We start from the raw sequence: 13436 nt of genomic DNA on the forward strand, positions 1-13436 counted from the left end.
CCAGCCCGTGTTGGAGGACAAACAGTGGTGAGAATGAGTATTTGTCACTAACTAGAGGAGTGCCACAGGGGCGTGTATTGTCCCCCTGATGTAAATGAGATCAAGAATTGGTGATTGTGAAGTGTAACGGAGACACGATGAGTGGGAATGGTCACTGTTGTGTTGATTACAGCTGGATGATGGTCTGATGTCGGTCGAGGTTGGGGGGAAAGCTTGTGAGAATAGCAGTAACACTTTGATGAAATATACAGATGAATTCTGGCGGTGAACCATGAGTGTGTGTGAAGTAGTGAGGTATTTGACAAGGGGAGAGACAGGAGAGATAAGAGTAACTTTAAATAATTAGAAGTAATTTTGAATAAAGATAGGAATGGGATAATTAAATTCGATATAGTAATGTAGGGAATTTAAAGGTAGAGTCCGGGGTGTCTTGTTTAATGGGGATAATGTAGTACTACTTCATGACCTGTTGGTTTAGGAGTTGTATAGGAGAGGGTACGACTGAGAGCTGTAGGGAGGTTCAGTGTATTTTCTTTCATTCTTTCTTTATCACTATGACACCCATCATCATCATCATCATCATCATCATCACAGCCACCACCATCATCACCACCCCACTACCGCCATCATCAACACAATCATTATCATCATCATCATCATCATCATCATCATCACAGCCACCACCATCATCACCACCCCACTACCGCCATCATCAACACAATCATTATCATCATCATCATCATCACAGAGCTGAAAAATTTTCATATTTCATCATGAAAAACCAAAACTCATTAAATTTTACTGCTCTCTGAGACTGCCATTAAACTTTAAAATATTACAATTGCTTTTAAGCCCGCAGCTGTCTAGTTAATGATACATCCCCATGACTTTGTATAAAATGTTTGTAATTAAAATACTGTACAATTTCTTTTAGTGTTTTTCGGGTCCCAAGACTACTAAAAAACTAACAACATGCAGATAAAAAAAAATGTGAGAAAAAAGTTTGAAATATTAATGGAAAAATGTAGATAATCGTTCGCATAAATATAAACAAAATCGTTCGTGGATCCAACCTGAATCCCGTTAAGGGTTGCCAGCTATTAAGATATTGACTCATTTATGAACTCTGATTTCTCTCTCTTCACCTCTCGAAGCAGTGATACTCTCTCTCTCTCTCTCTCTCTCTCTCTCTCTCTCTCTCTCTCTCTCTCTCTCTCTCTCTCTCTCTCTCTCTCTCTCTCGGGACACTCAGTCGAGGTCTTAATATCAGAGTGTCAACATTAATAAGTCCAGGGTACACTTTGATTAACATTCCAACTAAGTTATTGTCCTCCCACATGTTGTCCTCTCTTGATCCATCAGTAATGTCTGTCTTTCTACACAAGTAAATTTGGAGTTGGGAACAAATTATTTTTCTTCAGTGTTTTTAAAAGTAATGTTTCCATCTGTATTTATTTATATACTTATTAAATAAATGTACGATAAAGGTCTATATTTTTAGGACATTATCAATATGTTTAGTTTAGTTTGCTCTAGTGTTTTATTTACTGAGTAACGTATAAAGGAAAACAACTGCTATGAATCTTTCACTATTACTTAGAGTAAGACTTCAAAGTAAGATAATAGAGTAAGACTTAAGAATCAGATTTTAGAGTAAGGCTTACAATAAGTCTCAGTGTACGAATTGGGGTAAGACTTTAGAGCAAGATTTAGAGGAAGTTTTAGTGCAACACTTAGAATATGACCTTAGAGAAAGACTTTAGCATAAGACTTAATGAACAAGGTATGATTGTCCCATTTTACTAAACATACTGTACTTGAATCTATTTTCACCATCTCTGCATTACAACACCAGATACCCTCTCCATTAACATTAGAATCCCGTCAAATTAGTATTTTCTATGTATGTAAAATTGCAAACAAATCCCCGTGTGTGTGTGTGTGTGTGTGACTCCACGAATCTCCTCATTTAACAAATAGTTCCTGAACACCATTTTAGATTTGTGATTTATTAATTTCATATACAGAAACAAATCCAATTTTTCATTTTCTCTCTGTTATTTTCTCACAGTTGTTTCTTTTGTTCAGAAGATGAAACACAGTAATTGTTTTGTGTTTTTGAGTAAGATGAAACGGAATTGCACAAAAGATAAGGAAGACTTTTACAGAGGCATTAGCGAAGAGATGTAACAAGTTGTTTGATGTTGAAATCTTGGTGATGAGACCTAGAGAGAGAGAGAGAGAGAGAGAGAGAGAGAGAGAGAGAGAGAGAGAGAGAGAGAGAGAGAGAGAGAGAGAGAGAGAGAGAGAGAGAGGCACACATATATTGTAAAACTCTTAGATTATAAAAGCATTTTCCCTTTCATGAAACAAAAATTTTTCTTATACGACATTATACTCGACTGCAAGATTGGTTAGGGCAACACAAAGGCTTAGATTCACTGAAGAGAAACTCGTTTATATATAAAATTGTCCACATAAACTTGGGAGAACTTGGTGGGTGGCATATATTAGCTTTGGTGACCCTGGCGCAAAATTATGTCATCATAAACATCATGAGTCATACGGTAAGCTCTAGTAATACTCGTCTTGTGCTGATGTGTTTGTGTTTGTGCGGTTTGTTGCTTTTATGGTGTTTCTTCTTGTGATGTATAATGTGTGTGTGTGTGTGTGTGTGTGTGTGTGTGTGTGTGTGTGTGTGTGTGTGTTTATAAATTAGAGAATACATAGGAAACAAACTATGACAGGTATAAGAACAGGTATAATGATCCCCACAAGGCAACAGCATTATAACACAGCGCCTCCATCTGTGATTTTCGTTGTGTCCTGTTGAGAACTTTATACAAGCGCACATCAGATGTTCTTAATACAAACTAAGAGACGTTTTTGATTATCTGTAATAAATTTTAGCTGCCTCTAATAAACCTCTTTCTGTCAATGTGTACCAAATTGTATTGTTTCCTTACAATTATTATTATTATTATTATTATTATTATTATTATTATTATTAGTTTATAGGACTGTGCTTGATGCATGTCGACTGAAATCCCCAAACGGAATAATCTGTAGCACGAATTGTTATCACATATCTAAATTAGAATTGCATGACATTGCAGGCAGAGCATACGGACATGCAACAGACAATAATGAACTCGACTCCAGTTTATCCCACTGTAGCTAAGTGGTGAGCAACACATAACCTTGGCAGAGCTTCATTTGATGCTGCAACCCGTCCGGACGACCATCAAAGTCAGTTTCTGAGTAAACTTTTTATGGTAGAACACACTGTTAACTGATCACAAGAAGCTCAGAAAGATGGCTGTCACGAAAAATCACGGATGAACACTGAGGAGGGGGTGACAGACACTACAGCTGCCAACGTAACGAGTAAAGATATCGTACTGCTTAGTGACTTTTTTATTTACCAGCAACTTAAGTAATGAGGAGAATTGAGCCCACTGACATACCAAAAATATAATATCCCTCATAATGATGATTCAAATATGTACTCCACAATCTTCTTAGTGGTGTAAATCCTTCAGTACTTCACAAAGGCGTTCCTGAGAGCACGTTAATGTCAAACACCTCAACAATATGAAATAACTTAATTACGTACGTTTAATAATATAATAATCATGTTTCCACGTAATCTCACACACAAAGCTGACCTAATACCTATGCCTTTATGGAGAGAAGTGAGAGGTACAGCTGAAGGAAGTGGGTGTCTTATATGTTGCTGCTAGTGATCTTCTCTCCCTTCCATTTCCTCCCTTCATCTCTACCGTAACTCCATCATTTTTGTCCTTTTCTATCTCCTTCACCTCTCCCCTCATTCACTTTCTCCCATTCTATTTCCTCCATTTCTCTCTCTATCTCTCTTCCCCTTTCATTTTTCTTTCCCTCCCTCTCATTCTGTATCGATCTCCGTTCTTATCCCTTACAATCTCCTTCACCTCTTCTCCTTTTCGTCTGTCCACCCTACCTCCTCATCTCTCTCTCCTTCAGTTCCATCCGTTTCTCTTTTCGTCACATATTCCCCTTCATTCATCTTATTCTACCTACCCCCTTCTTCCCCTACTCGTCTCACCCCTCTCCCCCTTAATCTCTTCCCTACACTATCCCGCTTACATCCAGTTAATCCTAGGCATCTACACATTGACGTCTTCCGCCTGGCGTCCATAGGTGAGATGTCCACTGGCGTCTACAGGAGTTGATGGATAGTTGAATAGATACCCTAACCTTCAAGTAGATTCTCTAAGTCCACAAGAGTTGATGGATAAACACGATGACCCCTTAATACTATTCCTGGTATACACGAGACGTTGAAAGATAATTACCTAGATATCCTAATCATCCCAATTTACTCCTAGCGTTCATATTAGCTAGTGGATAGATAATAATGATGGATGGATAGCCCCCCTAGCCATTGAGACCTAACAACAGCGACCACTGACGGTCGTGGTTGAGGATGGGCGCTGGGTAGATGTTACTCTCCTCATCTACAGTATGTCGCCGCGGTGTACACCACTCAACTCTGTCAGACGCCTCTATGCATATGTGATAACCTGCCTCGCCCCCCTCTCTCTCTCTCTCTCTCTCTCTCTCTCACACACATATCTACACGACACTAAACCGCATCCAGCCCATTTGACCACGTACTGATCGCTATAAGAACAGGCCATTCCTAACCATTGTAAAAATTATCAACAACTCGTAGTTAACCAGTGTGTTCATTCCCTTTCAATCACGTTTCTGTACTGTAGCTGTGTTGAAATTCCTTGTTAATTGAGCCTCTCCCCCATGTCATTATATAGTATATGTGTACCACTTATGTCACTTGTATATTATGTGTCAATCAAGTGTCTGATACACCAGCAGGAATTAATTAACCTTCCACTAACTGAGAATACGTGTGATCATATATAAGATTAACAATTATCCTCCTCGTCTTCTTCACTAACCTTCTACGAACGTCAGATAAAAACAGAACTTAATTTGAATCCCTTTTAATCGTCTTTCATCCACTCTGACGCGGAAATTCCCTGCACCACCTTAAGTATTAGGGAAATTTTCTTCGTAATTTTTTCATTTCGCTTATAGAAGTGTTTTGTGGAATTTCGGAAGGTGTGTGTGTGTGTGTGTGTGTGTGTGTGTGTGTGTGTGTGTGTGTTTTAGGATGAACCACAAGGATATAAGGTAGAGGGACCTGCCTATGAGTGTCATTACCTCCCAGAAGCATCAGACAATCTGATTACTGAGGCGACGCATCTGTTGAGTCCTTGAGCGACCTGGGCTCCACACTCATTGAAACTACCAAACATAAGAACATAAGAACATAAGAAAGTGGGATACTGCAGGAGGCCGACTGGCCCATACAGGGCAGATCCCTTTCACACCCATCCCAGCACTTCCATGTGCCTATCCAACTTCGTCTTGAAGCTCCCTAGCGTCCCCGATCCTACTATAGCACTCGGTAGCCTATTCCACATATCCACAACTCTATTACCAAACCAGTGCTTGCCTATATCCTTTCTGAATCGGAATTTATCTAATTTAAAGCCATTTGTTCTAGTTATTTCGTTATTACTGAGCTTCAGAACATCTTCCATTTTACCCTTGTTAATCCCACTTACCCACTTGTACACCTCTATAAAAGACCGAACTGAAGGGAAGCATTTATAAAAGATTTTGTGTTGATAATAATAATCATAAGTAATTTCAGTTTCGGAAAGTGTCAGTAAAATTGGTTTCTTGGTTGTTGACTTGACATAGTTTAGTGAGTTTCAGATGTTAGGGTCTTCGTCTCAAAGTCCTCCCTCAGGCAAAACTAATTTAGCCAGACCCTGAGGGAGGTTTGGAAGATCAACATGTATACAATATAATCCTTTTGAAGATCTTAACGAGAGGAAGTATTTGTTGTGTATTACGAGATCTGGATACATAAGGTTCGTATGTTAAAAGTTTACCTTAACTGGTGATGTAGGAACTGATCTGACTTATTTAAAGTACGACTAGAAGTTGATGTTCAGATCAGCGTTTACATCACACACAGACACACTGCATCTGAACGTATTCTCTCTTCACCAGTTACAAGGGAAGGCAACAACAATCACAGTGGCTAGCGTGAGCCTGGCGTGGTAACAACATCAATACTTCTACCATAAAACATGACCAGCGTTGGCAAGAGATGGAGCTGATCAGTAAACATATCATTGGGGGGGAAAGGCTGGTGAACACAGGTCTAGTGCAACACCAGGCATCTTATAGTAGAGGAACAGGAAGACGAGCGTGCATTCGTCTGGCGTAGCTTTACTTAGGGACGCCGAACGCTGTTGATTGCCTTTGTTGACGCTATTTTCATGGTGAGACAGCTCCCACTATCGGGCTGTACTAACGAGGAGACTATCGCCCGACTCTCCTATCTTAACCCAATAAATAAATTACCATATATTTGTGTGGTGTGGAAAGCGAGGGTTACGCCATCTAGTCTCACAAATATTTGATTAAACTATATTTATAAGTATTCATATGTGTGCAGGTTTGTGTGTGTGTATTCATGTAAACTGAATATGTAGGAGTGAGTTTGAGTATATGGGTGTGTGTATGTTTATCTTTTAGGATATGTACTCGTATATACTGTATGAAAGTGTGTATGGATTTGTGTCTGTATCAATGTGTGTGTTTGTGTAGCTATGCAATATATGTGTGTGTGCGAGTATAACCAAATATGATTCATATCTATCCAGATGTATATATGCATGGGGATATGATTGACTGACACACACACACACACACACACACACACACACACACACACACACACACACACACCACTACTATTACTACGTTGCTGCCATTCGCAATCGAGTATGACGATCATCCTGCTACGATACAATGATTTGAGTTATTAAGGATGTCACCTACGTTGGTGAGCCCTGAGGTGACTCGAGAGGCCGATACGGGAACAGCGGGGCCGTCCGCAGATGTTGATCATGTGGAGGGCTACATCTAGTGTGGGAGCTGCGGCGGCAGCGTCTTTCCAGCGTTGGAGCTTGTCTGCCTCAGTGTGCAGTCAGGCTAACTCGAAAGTATTGACACCTTCTCGTGTGATGCTTCTCTAAGCGTTACGGGGTGGAATGGTCGTCTCACGGACATCCAGCACGAGAGCAAACGTCTTCATGAACAAAAGTGGGCCGCCTTGGTGTGCGAGGCAGCAAACAATTACCGCGATTCTGCTGCCTTCTGGAAAGGGCTCAAGCGACTGATGGGTTCCACCTCCAGCACGGTTCCTTACCTGCTCGACCAAAACAACGTGAAAATATTCGCGGAGGAAAACCAAGAACAATTTGAACGGCGATATTTACGGAAGATCTTTACCATTAGTGAACAGGAGAACGAGGGCTTCGACAGGGAGTTTGAAGAGGACATTTTAGGTCAGTTGCAGGACCATCAGCACCTGCTCCAGCCGCTCCCACTGACTGACTTCACTAGACTGGTGGACGAAAGCTACCTAACGGAGCGCGTAGTTCCTGCAGATGTGTCAGCCGTCATAAAAGGGTTTAAAAACAAATCACCTGGGCAAAGCCATATTAACAAGAAGATCCTGGCCCAACTCCCAGACAACATGATAGAGAGGTTTGCTCATATATGCAATGCCTGCCTCTCCTCTGGATATTTCCCTAAGATGTTCAAAATCGCCGTTATCCGCTTCATACCAAAAGCAGGGAAGCCTCCAAACAAAGTCGAAAACTTTCGACCAATATCGCTGCTAGAGGCACCTGCCAAAATCCTCGAAAAAATGTTAAACAAGCGGTTGCGGATGTATCTAGAGGACGAAGATGTGCATAATCCCCGCCAGTACCGAGGCACATCCACCGCCATAGCCCAGGCCTACGAGCAGATCGCCAACGCCATGACTGGCTGAGGGACGTCAGCAAGGCGTTTGACAAAGTTTGGCACGAAGGGCTGCAGTATAAGATCATACAACTGGGGCTACCCGAAAATCTGACGCGCCTGCTGTGTAACTTCATTACGGACCGCAGAGCCAAAATCACGATGCGACAACATTGTGGAGAAGAATTCTCACTATCGAGCGGCGTGCCTCGGGGCTCTTGTCTCTCACCAACCCTTTACACACTCTATACGGCTGATCTGCCATCCTCAATCGTCGGCAGCGAGTACGTCATGTAAGCCGACGATGTAACACAGATCGTCACCTGCCCAGGAAAGTCAACGGCAAGGATGGCGCGACTCATTGCTCGGGCAGTAGAGGATATCTCGGAGTATGAAAATAAATGGAAAATAAAAACAAACAAAACGAAATTCGAGGTCATACCCAAAGCCAAATTAAAGTCGGCGCCATTGATGATCGACGACGAAGAGATTGAATACTCTAAACAAGGCAGGTTGCTCGGCCTCATCATCCCTTGGACGGACATCATTTCCCACGTGAAGGACAGACTAAAGAAAACCAAAGTCGCAGCAGCCAAATTAAACGTTTTAAAATGATTCCTGAGAAGATACAAGTCCACCTGTACAAGGCGCTGGTGAGGCCTGTGTTGGAGTACCCACATATACCACTCGTCACACTCGAGAAAACCAGATTATAACAACTACAGAGCTTCCAAAACAAGTGTCTGAGGTCAGCCAGTGGCCAAGCGCCACCCTACCAGGAGACAGTGGAAACCATACACCTGAGAAATAAAACAGGCCCTCAGCGTCAGGTGCCATCGTCTAGGGAAGAAGGTTTACAACAAGCTCCCGGACGACCCTCACAGCCCAGACCACCTACGCAGGGAAGACATCAACGGAGGGCGACCCCACGCCTGGTGGCCAAGGATGTCTGCCCGAACTACAACAACCCAACCCGCGATCCATCTATGTCCGCCACAGTGATCCACCTTAGATTAAAACTTAGATGATATAAGTTCACATTTAATAAGTCACAATCTAGTGAGTTCATAAGGTAATACAGTATAAGATTTTAATAAACATGTAATTGTAAAATCAAACAAGTCACTGTCTACCAAAGTAACCATTGTGCAACTTCATCCTAAATCCTAGGTTAGCTTATTAAGCCAACAAACTCTGTAATATATAAAACAAGGGGTGTCGGTCCACTCTGTTTAACTCATTAGACTTCTTTTCCAACCTTTCCCCCCACGACTATGTGTCGTGACTTCTGTATCCTTCATGTCTGGCTGTGTTTTGAGCCCCAGCATGCCTTCCATCCTTTCCCCACCTTCACCTTAAGAAAAGAAAAAAAAGTAATCGTCTCCCAGGTGAGAGGGTCGATTTGGCGCTTTTTCAGGTGTGTCTTAAGACTATCCTTATACCTTTTCAGTTGCCCGCCAGGGTTATGTTTAACATTCGTTTGGTGACTGTTGAGTAGCTACTTTGGCAGTCTACTGTCCTCCATGCGGGTAACATAGCCAGTCCAACGTAGTTGTTCATGGATAATGGTAGCCTCGATGCTACTACAATTGGTGTCGGCGAGAAAACTGGCATTTGTTCTCGTGTCTTCCCAGCGAACTCGTAAATGTACCTCACCACTTCACCAGCCATCCAACCCCCTTACTCACCCCTCCAACTCCCCTCCCCCACCCTCCAACCTCCTAGCCACCCACTTCCCTCACCACCCACCCCACCCCCGTCAACACCTACCACTGGTTCATGTTATCTGCTCGTCGTCCACTTTCCTCGTATATGTATTTACGTCTACCCTAAAAGAGCCTAGACCAACCTGAAGGAGCCATGACTTACCTGAAGAAGAGAAGAACTAGTCAATACAGGTGATAACAAGTGCCAACATACCTGTGAAGGAAAAAACACAGCCATTACACACAACCCAACATAAAATTACTCAACTCGTTCAGAATTTTTCCTCAACATTAAAACGAACTGAAAAAGAAATCTCAGTGGATAAGAAGAAGGTAAATATTTATCATTAGTGTATAATATAAAAAGTAAAAGAATAATTAGTGGTAAAATGAGTGGATGGAGGATATTGATGATGGGGAATATGCATGGAGGAAGGTAAAATGAAGAGTGGCTACATGGAGGAGTAAGAGAAGAGTTAGGTGGAGAGATAATTGGAAGAGGAGGATAAGAGCTACGTGGAGATGAAAGAGGAGAAGAAGGGGGAGTAGGAACAAGAAGAACAAGTAACGCAGTAGAGACAAGACACACACACACACACACACACACACACACACACACTCACACACATAAACCTAAGTCATCTCCCTCCTCCACTAACCATAGCCCATACCAGGTCGCTCAGGCAGTCAACACCCACCACGACGTGTTAACTTGGACAATATAAATGCCTGGCCAAGTTTACTTATTGCTGTTGTTGGTCCAGTAATATGGCAAGTCTTCTCGCTCCCTCCATAGTTGTAATAGAACCCGTGCTGTGAGAGATAGCGAGAGATAGTGAGGGAAGTTTGACATGCTGTGAGAGATAGTAAGGAATGTTGTGAGAGTGATAGTGGGGGAAGTTTGACATTTTGTGAGAGTTGTGACCGAGAGTTGTGACCGAGAGATGTGACCGAGAGATAATCAAAGATAATGAAAAAGACCTTCCATGTAGTGAGAGACTTAATACATTGTCATTAAGACATGGTGAGATATAAGTGAGAGACACTTTACATGTAGTGACCCAGAGAGATAGTGGGAATCACTGAGTGGTGAGACAAATCTTGGAAATTTACTTTTTGAGATATTTAGAGACCGAGAGACAGTGAGAGACTTTTTTTTTAGGCTTTGACGCAGAGATAATGAAAGGTGGTGTAAGATATCTGGTTTTCGAGATATTTTGATGACGAAAAAAGTAACAGACTGAACAGGTGGTGAGAGACATCCGGGAAATTAGAGATGTGAGAAATTTAGAGATACTGAGAGATAAAGAGAGAGCTTAGAATGAGACACAACAAGAATTAAAGAATTTCAAATATCTTTAGAGACTGTGAGACGCGCTTGGAGCTGGTGATAAATAGCTAGAGATAGAGAGACGTAAATAAACAATGGGAGACTTGAGACTGTAAGAGATAGCTTGAAACAGGGTGGCATTTCGCGTTATTGAAAGACTTGGATATGTTGTGAGAGTCATAAAGAGAGAGAGAGAGAGAGAGAGAGAGAGAGAGAGAGAGAGAGAGAGAGAGAGAGAGAGAGAGAGAGAGATGAAACGTTAGAGACTGTTACATTTAGAGATCGAGATTTTGGAGTCTATCAGTCATTCAGGAGAGGAAGAATATGTAGAGACTCTGTTTTGTTTTTGTAGTCTAATTCAGATTCATAGAAAATTTTATGTTTTTTTTCTTCTGGGAAATGGAGTTATAACAAATGCATTAAGTTCGCTGAAGCTGTGGCACAAAAACGAATTCTCAGATCTTATCCTACAAAGACACAAAGATGGATTCTCAAAACTCCATCTGTTAAGCTTTTCAATTAACTGGAGTAATTGGTTTGATGATAACACAAATTGAATCGAAATATCACTAAGACTTTAGAGAAACTAGAGTCATCCTCTTATCTCCAGGAAAAGCAAAAATAAACGGGAATCTGTGAGAATCCCGATTTAGAGCTACAAAAATGTCAATTCCATCTTCCTCAGCGCCACACACACACACACACACACACACACACACACACACACACACACACACACACATACATCCTTGACCACCGAAGGGTCAAGACGTACCTGGCGCTCCTCTCGGAGCAGCCAGGTCAACTGCTATGTTGGCCCATACCAACTCCCTCCCCTGAACCCTCCTCCCCACCGGAATATCAACAAGTTCACGCCAGAAGTTACTATTTCATTTAGGAAAGAAATGGAACCAGTGTTAAACAGAGGTGAACAGTGGTGAACAGTGCTTAAGTCAGTGAGAACAACTCAACAGTAACAGTGGTACCCAAGTTGACCTTTCACACAGTGAGGTCCCAGGTACCCAGTGATAACGGCCCGTGAGACCCAACTACCAGCGATGTGTTAATCCGTCTACGATAGGAAGGCCTGGAACCACACCTCACTCATATAACACCATCTGTGAGGGAATTACTACACCACGTGAGGCCCCTCATAACACCATATGTGAAGGAGTTACTACACCACGTGAGGCCCCTCATAACACCATCTGTGAGGGAATTACTACACCACGTGAGGCCCCTCATAACACCATCTGTGAGGGAATTACTACACCACGTGAGGCCCCTCATAACACCATCTGTGAGGGAATTACTACACCACGTGAGGCCCCTCATAACACCATCTGTGAGGGATTACTTGACATAACACCATCGTGAGGCCCCATCATAACACCATCTGTGAGGGAACTACTACACCACGTGAGGTCCCTCCTAACACCATCTGGGAGGGAGTTACTACACTACGTTTTTGCTGTTCAACACCTACATTAATCTGTATGTTCACTGTATGTTCCTTTACCTTTCTCTAATGAAGGCTTTTGTTAAACCACCAATGTATGTAATAAGTCATTTATGCCCAATGTATATTTTCAGCCTTCGGGCTGCAGAACTTTTTCAATAAACCGTTAATTATTATTATTATTATTATTATTACACACACACACAGTTATATATGAATGAACTCGTAAAGGAGTCTCAAAATTCTAATGTTTGCAAACAATATATAATCAGCTTCTCTTACGAGTAATGAGAGAGAGAGAGAGAGAGAGAGAGAGAGAGAGAGAGTGAACAAACAGACAGATAACAGAAACAGAGATTCCATATAACCTAAAGACAAGACTCAAGACTAAAACCATTAGTCATAGCACTAAACAGGAAGAAGAAGAGAAGTAAGGGGTAGAAGAGAAAGAGGAAGAAGGAAAAGAAGGATAAAAGGAGAAGAAAGAAGTGAGAGGAGTGAGAGGGCAATAGAGGAGGGAGGCAGTATCGCTACGCTCTTACCACACGACAACACACTCAATATAAGCCTTAAGTCACCCTGGCACAAGGCCGATATTTACACTTACTGGTAAAGTGCTCTCTCTCTCTCTCTCTCTCTCTCTCTCTCTCTCTCTCTCTCTCTCTCTCTCTCTCTAAGAAACAAGGTAGACAAACACAAAAATAGATGAATGGAGAGAAAGAGAGTGAGAAAACAGTTTAAGAAAGGTGGTGACAGAAGGAGAACGAGGAAGCTTGGGAGAGAGAGAGAGGGGGAGAGAAACTAGCAGACAGTTATAAAAGGAGAAAGAGATACATGAGACAGAGAGCGAGGAAAATAGTCATGCAGAGAGAGAGAAACTAATAAAAGCAAGGCTGGTAGATATAGATAGGCAAAGAAAGAAAGAAAGAAAGAAAGAAGGAACGAGTGAGTGAGTGAGAAAGAGAGTATGTAACTTTCTGCCCCTTGACCAACCACTTCCACCCATCCGTTTTTTCCAATACCAAATAATATTTTTTGGCCAAATAAA

The sequence above is a fragment of the Homarus americanus genome, unplaced genomic scaffold (assembly GCF_018991925.1).
Source record: "Homarus americanus isolate GMGI-L3 unplaced genomic scaffold, GMGI_Hamer_2.0 scaffold11022, whole genome shotgun sequence".
Taxonomy (NCBI): domain Eukaryota; kingdom Metazoa; phylum Arthropoda; class Malacostraca; order Decapoda; family Nephropidae; genus Homarus; species Homarus americanus.